Source organism: Anastrepha obliqua, chromosome 1 (assembly GCF_027943255.1).
Source record: "Anastrepha obliqua isolate idAnaObli1 chromosome 1, idAnaObli1_1.0, whole genome shotgun sequence".
Classification (NCBI taxonomy): Eukaryota; Metazoa; Arthropoda; class Insecta; order Diptera; family Tephritidae; genus Anastrepha; species Anastrepha obliqua.
In genome coordinates this window covers 16,768,638-16,780,940 of record NC_072892.1, presented here as the reverse complement: position 1 = coordinate 16,780,940, position 12,303 = coordinate 16,768,638, and the positions used below count along the sequence as shown (strand labels likewise).

The window sequence follows — 12,303 nt, the reverse complement described above, 5'->3', positions numbered from 1 at the left end:
ACTCGCCTTATTGTCGGTGATTACATGCAGCAGCAATGTTCTAGGCATTCTAGGCACTCCAGACCCTCTAGCGACTCTAGGCAACTCACTGGCAAATGTTATGGTATGAGTTGTTGCATTTTGCGAATTTCAGACAATCGTTTTCTATTATATTTTTTTTCTCATATTCATTAGCTGACAACACTAGCCGCTATCTGACATCTTTATTTCTGTAACGTTCTAACAGAACGTTTGCTTCCTCGACCGAAGCAGCTCAATCGTTGTCGTGTATCTTTACTTGCTGTATAACCAGTAGTTACTTGGCTGTTTTTACTGCACTTACAATAATTCTATAGCGACTAAAATTCTATACCATCAGCTAAATTAAATAAGTAGTTAATGGTTGGTACTGTGGCAGCTGCTAATGGCCATATTGTAATTGTCAGCACAAACGGCAATTGATTGCTTGTGGGCGGTTTGCCTTTGCGATTGATTGAGGTGTTAACCGATAGGCCACTGCCACGCGCTTAAATCTGTTTAACAAAAAAAAAATTAATAACAGCGAACGCTTAAATCGGCGCATTTCTTCAAAAAAATATAAACAGAAAAAAAAAATTAATAAAAAAAAAAAATATTAGAATTAATTTTTTTTTTTCAAATATGTACGTGTGTTGATTTTTACTTTTATTGTACCTGCTTTTTGCCTGTATTTCTAACCAATTTAAATGGCTTGTGCTTTGTGCCAGACTGTTCAATTAGATAATATAATTTGTGTTTAAAGATAGCAATCCAAATGCACGCCAAAACTTGTTGAGTAATCCACGCGAAAAAATTTTTATTTTTTATTGTAATTAATTTGATAGACAAGATTAGTTCACAATGTACGGATGGGCGGCTCGTAAAATTGTATAATTTTATAGATGAGTAAACAAGCGGAAATCTAAATTTGTTGAGAACGCCAAATGTGCTTACAAAATTGTACAAAATCTGTAAGCCTCTTTTTTATTACAATTTCGGCTAATCTTTAATACTTTACAGTCATCCAAAAACAATTGGAGTACTAAAATTAAATGCTACAACTTTATAACAACTATAAAGTTTATACTTTTTTCTATCTACTTCGCCTGTAAATGTAATTTGAAAAAAAGGTGCGTCGCTTAGGGTCATTTGTTATTTCGGTAACGATAAATACATACACTTTTATTATTATTACATAATAAACGCAGCCATGTCGTGCTAGAAGATTTTAGAACAAAGTGTGCCTTATCTTTTGCGGAAATTTCTATGCTACCATTTCAAGGTAGGCATTACCAACTGAACCCTCAACTAGTCACGTGTGCAATTTCTTATGACCTTTGCGTATAAATTTTAATTACAATATTTATAAATATATTGATTGATTCAATAACAAATTGCCAGCATTGGAAAACGCATTCCTTTGGCAAAAAACAACAATTATGTTATTGATCTTCGCACATGATTAGCATGCTGTAGATATGCTGTTAACAGATGTTAATGTTAAAGCAAGGAAGGAGTGATCGATGAGCGTGATGGGGAAAAGATTTGCATGTCTCCCGAAAGCTCTGCTATTTCATACTTGACAAAGCGTAAAGGTTATTAGAAGGTTGTATTGGTGTGCATGTTTTAAATTGGAAAAATATTGTTATTAAATTTTTTGTGTTCAACTGTGGTTATAAGTATGTATGCGCGTATATGTGTGTATGTTATTTTAGTTACATATGGTTTGTAGTGTAAATGAATAAAGTTAACATATTTTTCTCCAATTTTAATTTTGCACCAAATCACATAAATGGGTTGCATAGAAGGAAGAGAATAAGAGCTGATTTGAGAGCGACTTTTCAAATTAAATTCGATTACAGAATATGAAAGCAAATCATATTTAATTTGAAGAACGCAAATTTTTGCGCACAGAAAAAGAAAAATGCAATATATAATATTTTCAGGTATACCGGGAGGGAAAAGAAAAACTACTATGGACGAACCTCACTTCTGATATTGGTAGTTAATAGAAGTAATCGAACTACGAGGGTGGATTGATAAGTCTTTAGAATGAAAAACTAGGCATTGGTTTTTTAACAAAAAAATACCAGTCTAACGGTTAGACGCGATAGAAGTGAAACCTTCCGTAAAACAACTGAGAGATAATGAGACGAAAGCAGCATTAGGAGCGGGATAATTATAGGTTCATTATAATATTGCTATAAAGTTCATATTTTCTTTTCTTCATTTTATTATTATTCATCCTCAATCTTTTCAATTTCAACAAATGATACGAGTGGCTTATAATAGCTAAAATATGATACAAATGCTTTGGTTTCGATGTTGTCAACATATCTTTGAAATACCGCGTCAATTGTTGTTTTTGATCGTGTTGTCGATTCAGTGCGATTGTTACACATTTTTAAATTGAATGTTGTATTGAGAAAGTCAATTAAAGGAACCGCTGTGTCCAATGCAAAATTTACGTTAAAATCGCCACTTAAAATCTTTGGAACTTTATCGTAATCTTTTCTAAGTATCCGCGATACTTCTGGTGTATACTTTATTAAATTTTCGTGAATGAATTCCGTGATGCTATTTATTGATTTTTTTTCTGTCGATATTCACAACACTTTTCTGCATTATTTTTCGGCATAATTGCGGTAAATATTTAAAAATGAAAATATTTACGAATATAAAAATACGGACGCAATACAGCACACGCGGTTGCTATTATGAGCGTCGTAAGGCGTATATTACATAGACGTACTAACATACACACAAACATTCGTAGGACGCTTGCTCTAAGCAAATATTAGGTAGTGTAGTATACATACTACAATACTCACTATACTAGCGTGGCTCAGCAGTACGCAGCCACGCACATATACGTGTATCAACATATAACGCTTCGTAGCCAAGAGTGTCGCTTTTTCCTTTCATCGAGTCTCAAACCACTCCCAACGGTTCTAAAGAAGTTTTCAATTCAAAAATTGATTTATTTTTCAACATAATCTCCTTTTAAGTCAATACATTTTTTTCAACGCTTTTCTAACATATTTATTCCTTCTCTAAAATAAGTTTTTTCAAAACCTTCAAAATAGGCATTTGTTTCAGCTATAACTTCACTATTTGACACAAATCTTTTTCCGCCGAGCCATTTTTTCATATTTGGAAAAAGGAAAAAGTCACTGGGAGCTAAATCTGGCGGATGAGGGAGCAATCCATAGCCTAACTAATTTATTTTTTCCTGCGTTTTCCAAGATGAATGTGAAGGAGCGTTATCATGATGAAAGAGGATTTTCTTCTTCTTCAAATGCGGCCGTTTTTGCTTAATATTTTGGTCCAATGTATCCAACAAAGATGAATAATATTCAGCTGTGATGGTTTTACCCTTTTCAAGATAATCTGTGAAAATTATACCTTGTGCATCCCAAAAAATAGATGCCATAACCTTACCAGCTAATGCAACGACCTTTGCCTTCTTTGGAGCACTTGAGCCACGTTCTACCCAATGTTTGGACTGTTCTTTAGACTCTGGTGTATAGTGGTGGATCCACGTTCCATCCATGAAACGACGCAAAAATTCCGATGGATTTCTGTTAAATATGTCTAAACCAACTTTTGAAGTCGACATTCGGTTCATTTTTTGCAGAGGAGTTAGCAAACGCGGCACCCATCTTGCTGAAAGCTTTTTCATACTCAATTCATCATGTATTATGTTATGTACACGTTCATAACTAATGTTCACAATGTCAGCAATCTCTCTCAATTTAATTCTTCGATCTTGTGTGACAATTTTGTACACTTTTTCCACCGTTTCTGGAGTCGTTACCTCTTTTGGCCTCCCAGAGCGTGGCTCATCTTTGGTGCTTATCCGACCACGTTCAAACTCGTTTAGCCAATTGTAAACTGTTGCATTTGAGGGTGCATGTTCCCCTAATACTGTCTGCAAATCCTCAATAATTTGTTTCTGGTTTAAACCTTTCAAATGAAAGTACTTTATAAATTATAATTAAAATTGTAAAGCGATATGCTTACAGCACTAACTACCACGGCTATCGACTATTGACTAGATCAATACAGGTACAGTCAAATGATACAAATGATGATCTACAAATTAATTGATTTTTGTATAGACCAGAAAATTTAAGGGGTTATATACAGTTAGAATTTTCAAAAATCGATTTTATTATTTTTTTTTCTTAATGTAAATATATTTAAGAATACACACAGAAATTGTATATCGTTCCCGTGAATATTTTCGTAGTTACACGCAAATTTGAAAAGGCGTTTCAGAGTGCTTGAAAGTGCAAGGCCGGAGCGGCAGCGCTTTTTTCTCTAAATGGTGTTTTCAAAGTCGGTGATCAACGGCTAAAACGATTAGTGTGAAATTTTAGCACGAGCTTCTCAAATATATAATATTTTTTAGTAATTAATCGAAGATTTTTTCTCAGCGATAAATTTTTTTTTATCAACAATTTAAGGCCGAAATTTTGCTCAAAAATCGATTTTTGTTTTTAAGAAACCGCCATTTAGTCAAAAAAATTTATTTTGCTTATTCCTTCGATTAATTACTAGACTTAACATTACTTTAACGAAATCTGTGTGGTTTTTTAATTTCAGAGGATCCAGTTCAGAGATGTAGATGTCAACGCAAAACGTATTTTTTGAGAGAAGCTCCAGGAGATCAGCTGTAGCTCCTTTCCAAATAAATAGTTTTACTAATACGAAGACTTAGAATACAGATTTCCAGAAAAGATAACATAATATTATGTGTGTAGAAAGTTTTAGATCAATAAATTAAAAAATTTTCTCAGAAAAAATTCTGGAGAACTCGCTTTTTCTCGGCCTTCTAACTGTATGTAGAAGTAGGAGAAGGAGTACATAAAAATTAAAGGTGTTGAACTCAATTTAAAAATGCAAAAGCTGGCAGAAATTCTAAGTTGTCAAGTCGTAACAAGCTCCTCATTTACAACCAAGTGCAAAACCCGGTCGGAACCTGTTGTCTTAAATTATGGGGATGTGCCGCAAGGACCAACATTGATGTTATATAATATCATACAGAGTCTCAAAAATAAAGTAGTTAGTGAATCGTTAAAGCTCTTTGGTACGTGTGTAATGACTAAGCTATAAAAAAACTGTATCAGATGCAGTCAATCTTTTTGTCGTGAAACATGCTGAAAGGATAAAGCGCACATTAATCCAGAAGCTTCCAATATTGAGTTATAATCGCTTTGTGTGAAGAAGCAGAGTACCATAGGTAATTGTTACAAGAAGATTAAAGGCAAAAAAGCTCAAAGCATAGTTATCAATATTGCATGATTTGAACTTGAATTTTGTTAATTGAAGATTTGTTATTAGTTTTAAACTAGTTTAAAAAACCGAAATGTTTGCATTTGCTACGGCTGATTGTTCTAAAGCAGAAATGCATCGAAATGCAAGCGATAAAATGATCGACTAAATTGAATTCCGCGCACTCATAGAGGGGACAAGAAATGCTTTCTATTCTTCGTTGAACGACATTAGCTCGACATTGATGGATGTCAAGGCACCCCGCACGACACTAACCACCTTTTCACATGCCCCATCAAACCCACTCACCTAGCAAACCCACCCTCTAGACCGAACCTGTCGAAACAGCAAGGTTCCTTTGCCTACCGTTAGATGAGCTAGACGAACATGACCGAAGATGATTTACACTACACTAACAGGGCAAAATTACTGCTACAACAACAACAACAACAACATCTCGAAACATAGATTGCACATAAAATTACCTTACTGCCTGACAAGCATAATTATTTAATTATATTCATACGTAGTTATAAAAAAGAGATTAAGGCGATACCCGAGAGCCATAAATTAATTGGAAATTAAATTCGTGAGGTTGCCATCAATGCTTTGTTCAATTTTTTATTTTTCTAAAAGGCGCTTAACAGGCGGTTTATTTGCATTTTGAATATTCGGAAGTTTCGCACATTCACAAGAAATTTGCTTAGAGTGAAGAAATAATCGGCGATTAATAAAATCTGCATTAAATAAGTGGATGTTAAATCAATGGCAAATTGTAAATATAAATTAAATCAATGATGCATTACTGCTGCCAAAAGTTTATTCAAACATTTAGTTACACTGACTCACAGCTTATTTGATGCAGCCAAAAAAAATTATTAATATATCAAATATATTTTATGGTATTTCCGTTACAGAAAAAAATCGTATAGTTTTTTTTATTGTTAAATAACATGTTTTATTTAATAACAAAACAAAAACAAAAAATAACAAACAATGATTCTTCATAAGAAAGATATGGCAAATTAAAATAATTCAGTTACAGTTTTGAGGTCACAGCCTAAATGATGCACTAAATTAAAAGTATTCAAAAAACATAAACGCATTAATTTTGCGATTTCATGATTACGGCTAATACTTAGTGGGGTATCCCTTTTGATTCAGAACAGCTTTTAGTCGGGGAATTCATAGATTCTACAAGTTTTGCTGTATAATCGGAACTAATTTTACCCCATTCTTCCTGTAGTGTCCGCTTCAGAATGAGAAGCATTAGAAATATCATGGTTGCTTATTTTATTTTCCAACACTGACCACAAATTCCCAATAACGTTGAGATCTGGACTCTGTGCAGGTGTCTGTACTACATATGAACAATTCCAGATAAGCCAAGTTTTTACATTACCAGACGTATACTTGGGATTGTTGGCTTGGTAGAACCTAAACGAGTCCCTAATGCCCATTTTATCCGCACTTTGTACTAAATTATCTTTTAGCAGATCCAGATACATCTCTTTTTTCATGCTTCCTTCCATAAATGTTAAATTTCCGACGCCTGAATAGGATATGCAAGCCCATACCATCACATAGCTCCGCCGAGTTTAACTGTAGAGCGCAAATTACATGGTTGATGCGCGGTGTTTCGTTTTCTCCAAACGCAGGAGTTCCCATCGGACCTAAAAGGTTAAGTTTGTTTTCGTCCGCAAAAACAACGGACTTCCAAAACGAAATGTCTTTGTTCAAATGTTGTCTGCAAAACTCTATTCTTTGTTATCTATTACGAGCATCAATCAACGGCTTATTTCGGGCAGTCCTTCCATGATAATTTTCTTCGCGCAGAACTCTACGAACAGTTTCACGGTTACAGATCCTGCCTAAGGATTTTTCGATTTCGCTCGACCCGCTTAAATCGGGTTTTTCTTTAACTTTGCGAACAATCCACCTCTTATAAGAAACCTGCCGAAACAGCAAGTTTCCTGGGTCTACCATTAGATGAGCTAGACGAGATGACCGATGATTTACACTACACTAACAGGGCAAAATTACTGCTATAACAACAACATTTCGAAACATAGATTGCACAGATAACACTGGTCGACAAAAAATGATTATTTTTCTGATTCAAGCATCGGACCCGGCCTATCTTATAGATTTTTCATCGCTGAATACGAATCTGACCTTAAAAAGTTTCCATCACGTCAAGATTTTGAAAAAAATTAGTTCAAAAAGTCAAAAAAACGTGTTTTTGACCATTTTTGACCAAATGTAGTGGATGAACCTGAGGTGATGGAAGCTTCTACCTAGCCTTAAACTGAAGCCTGAACCTTCAGTTATAAGATCCAAATCGAAAATACCCTGAATCAATTGTAAATTTTGATGTAGCACAATTTTTTTAACTGCTCGCGCACGATTTTCATAGGTGCAGCCATGCAGACTAGTTAGCCTTATCATAGTGGTGCGCTGACTTGTACCTTTTACCTATCATGTTTTTAGTTATTGGGTTTGCTTAGCACGATTCGGAAGTTGTCATTTCAAAATTGAAAGTGTCGGATTCAAGATGGCGAAAATAAAAATAAAAAACCAATATGGTGATCTAAATTACTTTTTACTTCACGAACAACTATTGAAAGATGAATTTATATAGTTATATTAGACTAATTTTTGACAGTAGTAATAAAATTTAATAATCTGACATTAGCTGGTGAACCAATATTTTAGTGCATAATAAATTTATTAAATTCACGACCCCAGAATGTGCCACGAGGAGGCTGTCAGTATTTTACACTCCACTTTTGTTTTTTTTGTTCTTTTTTATTTTAAAAAATTTTTTTTGTTTGTTTTTTTTTTCCTTTTTGTTTTTTTTTTTTTGTTTATTAATATTCTCGCATTTGTGGTAATTTTTTGTTATTCCTTAGAAAGGAATTTCTTCCTTCTTTGTTTGAATTTTTTGAATCCACAATTTGTTCTTCAAATACAAGTTTCACGGATGCTTCTAATCTTTGTAAGTTTTCTCAAGGTTTTAAGGAATAAGAAGAAACACACAAAGGATAAAGAATTTAGTTTTGAGTACTTTCATTTTCTAAAATTTGATTTTTATTCGGCAGACTTGGGAAGGTTAATCTTTGTGACTTTCTAGAGTAATTGCAATCATCATCTTTTAATAAGCCCCAGCAGTAATCAGCAAGCATGCAAGGATTCCATTTTCCTTGATATCTTTTCTCCATAGTTTTTATATCTTGATGAAATCTCTCACCATGCTCATCGCTAACGTCTCCACAATTTTGTGGGAAAAAATCCAAATGCGAGTCAAGAAAATGTATCTTCAAGGACATGTTGCAGCCCAAGCGTTCATAGTTTTTCAACATATTTGCAACTAACGTTTTGTACTTGTCAGATCGTCTGCTACCCGGAAAATTCGCGCATACTTCCTTGAATGATATCCAGGCAGCTTTTTCCTTAGCAGTGAGCTTTTTTTGAAATTCTTCATCTTTTAACACTTGGCGAATTTCTGGACCAACAAAAATGCCCTCTTTCAACTTAGCATCACTCAGATATTTAAATTTTTCTTTTAAATGTAGAAATCCTTTACCAGTTTTATCCATGGCTTTTACAAAATTTTTCATCAGGCCAAGTTTGATATGAAGTGGTGGTAAAATGATGTCATTTGAATCAACAAGAGGTTTACTTGAGACATTTTTGGCTCCTGGAATAAATTCCTTTCTCTTAGGCCACGCTTTAACTTTGTAATGCTTATCTCTTGCTCTACCGTCCCATTCGCAAAGAAAACAGCAGAACTTCGTATATCCAGTTTGCAAGCCAAGTACAATTGCTACAACTTTTAAGTCTGCACAAATTTGCCATTTGTAGTTTGAATAGTTAATACAATCTAGAAGCACTTTCATATTTTCATATGTCTCTTTCATTTTAGCAGCGTGAGCAACAGGGACAGATGGATATAAATTTCCATTAAACAGAAGAACTGCCTTTAAACTGTCTTTGGATGCGTCTATGAATAAACGCCATTCACATGGCTTATGTTCTCTTCCTAATTCCATCATAAGGCCGTCAACATCATTACAGTAGACAAGTTCACCACTCATAGAGAAATACGATTCCAAATTTCTCTGTCGCTTTCTAGTCTTTCTGAGTTATAAAAGTTCCGGGTTCAAGCATGTTCCATTCTTTGAGCCGAGAACCAAGTAACTCACTCTGAAGTTTTGATAATTTCAGATCTCTAAATAAATCATTTAGTTTTGACTGATTTATATGAATTGGTTAATCAGAAATGGTATCAAAACACTCAGAATCGGACATTTCTTCTGGTTCTTTACAACCATCCACTGATTGTAAATAAGTACATTTATCTGTCACTAAATCGTCTTCTTGAGCAAGTTTTGGTAGTTTTGGTACAGGTAAGAGTTCACTGTGATTTTGCGGGTAAGTCACTGAAGATACATTTGGATATTCGATTTTACATTTATTCTTCCCAGAATAACCAGAAGTATTTATACTACAAAAGTAACAATTAGTAAAATGATCTATTGGTTCTTTCCATATCATTGGAGTACCAAAAGACATGAAAGGACACTGTCCTCGTCTCCATAAAAACAAATTTGATGTACAATGATTACAGCAAAAGTTTGGAGTCCAACTTTTATCAAAATTTATTATTTTTAAACTAAAATAATATTCATATGACTCTTTAGTAGCAGGAGTTAATGTGCGTCTCTGCTTTCTTGTCATAAACTGTCCACAAATGTAACAGAATAAATTTGGATCCGTTTTACAAACTCTAGGCATAGTAAAACCTGAGGAATCAGTTAAAGTATAAAAACCAAAAAACTTATATATTTGAAAAATATCTGATGTAGGTAAAGGTCAGATTCTATATTAATATTAAGAAATTGAGATGTAGTCCTGAAAAAAACTGATGATAAAGAAACTTCGAAGATATTGATTGACCAATTTATGTTGAAGTGTCAATTAAAAATGAACTTTTTATCACAAAAGATATGTAAAGTGCAGTTCTGATAACATATATATCTAATATAAAAAAAAGCACATATAAAAAAAAATTTGAATCCGACACTTTCAATTTTGAAATTACAACTTCCGAATCGTGCTAAGCAAACCCAATAACTAAAAACATGATAGGTAAAAGGCACAAGTCAGCGCACCACTATGATAAGGCTAACTAGTCTGCATGGCTGCACCTATGAAAATCGTGCGCGAGCAGTTAAAAAAATTGTGCTACATCAAAATTTACAATTGATTCAGGGTATTTTCGATTTGGATCTTATAACTGAAGGTTCAGGCTTCAGTTTAAGGCTAGGTAGAAGCTTCCATCCCCTCAGGTTCATCCACTACATTTGGTCAAAAATGGTCAAAAACACGTTTTTTTGACTTTTTGAACTAATTTTTTTCAAAATCTTGACGTGATGGAAACTTTTTAAGGTCAGATTCGTATTCAGCGATGAAAAATCTATAAGATAGGCCGGGTCCGATGCTTGAATCATTTTCAGTGTCGACCTGTGTAATTATCTGCATCATTAAATATTTTATTTGACACAGATCTGCCCTTATCTTCTATCCTGTTTTCGGGGCGAAATCTTTCCATAATGCGCTGGACAGTTGAGGAACTAATAGCTACAATTTCTGCAATTTTTCGTTGGCTTTTGCGCTCTTTATAATGACGAATAACGTCTTCCCTTTTTTCAAATAAGGTCCGTTTTCCCATTTTAACAAATTTGACTTTTTTCAACTTTTCTTAATAAACATTTTTTGAGAAAGACTTAAGACGCTAAGACGTGGTGTGGGAGCTGGCTTCTATTCGGAGCCGCTCAACCTATCCCAGTCAATTCGTCTTCCTGACTATGCCAGCGTGTTCCAGGCAGAACTGTTAGCGATCAGAGAAGCATGCAAATCACTAAAACTCTACAAGGAAGTTGGTGCAAGAGTAGCTATCCTCTCAGACAGTCAAGCAGCTATAAAGGCATTGGACTCCAACTCCATTTCATCCAAACTAGTCTTACAGTGTAGAGAGGAACTGGAAATGCTTAGTCATTGGCTTGAAATCATTATGATATGGGTTCCCGGAGATAGCGGATGAGCTAGCAAGAAAAGGCTCGACACTAGAAATAGCAGAGGCACTGACAGTCTCAACTCCACCTAACACATTTAAAGCATCCATTGCTTCATACTATCATGCTTTAGCCGAAAGAAGATGGAAGCAACTAACTACATGTATTACAACAAAAAACACATGGCCGTCGTATAAAATCCCAAGGGCGAATGATCTGTTAGGATGCTCTCGGCCAAACATCTCACGCATCCCTGCAACCCCTACAGGCCATTGGAAAGTAGGCGATCATGCAGCTAGACTCAATCTCCCTTCAATCCTATCTGCAGGAGCTGTCAAGCGGAAGGTGCGAAGGAAAGTCTTTTCCACTACTTGTGTGAATGTCCAGGGCTAGCAGCTAGGGCACGACTCCGCTCCTTCGATAAACCTTTCTTACAGCAAATTGATGAGTTTTCAGACATCGAAATAAAGAATTTGCTGCTATACTTGGACCTCACTAAATGGATTTGACTTAGATACAAAAAAAAAGGAGAACAGTGGTAGTAAAACGGTACTGGTCACTAATTAGGATTATTTCAGTGGAAAAACTCAACCACTTCAACAACAACAACAAGACGCTAAGCTAAACAGAAAACAAAAAGTTTCACCGTTATTGCATTCTCAGAGAAAATATAAAATACACTGCATCATTTAAGCTGTGAGCATATTTTGATGAGAAAACTATTTGTTTCTATATTTTTTCAGCAAGCTTTGTTTTTGTTATTGTTCTTTCTGCAGTGGTAAACAATACATAAATATCTCATTACAAATCGTTTTTTTATTAAGTTTAATAAACATGCATCAAATAAGCTGTGAGTCACTGTAGCTTCAGATACCAGCTGATGGGGTTTAAATATGATATAAAGTAATCAACCAACGAAGAAAAACAGTATTTTTGCAACAACATTGAGTGT

The 12,303-nt window shown here is 34.5% G+C and overlaps 1 protein-coding gene across 5 annotated transcripts in view; it reads right to left on the bottom strand.

The window, feature by feature from the left end:
* Nucleotides 1-12,303, bottom strand: part of LOC129252918 (mucin-5AC) — a 124,206-nt gene that overhangs the window by 47,023 nt on the left and 64,880 nt on the right. The window lies entirely within an intron of this gene.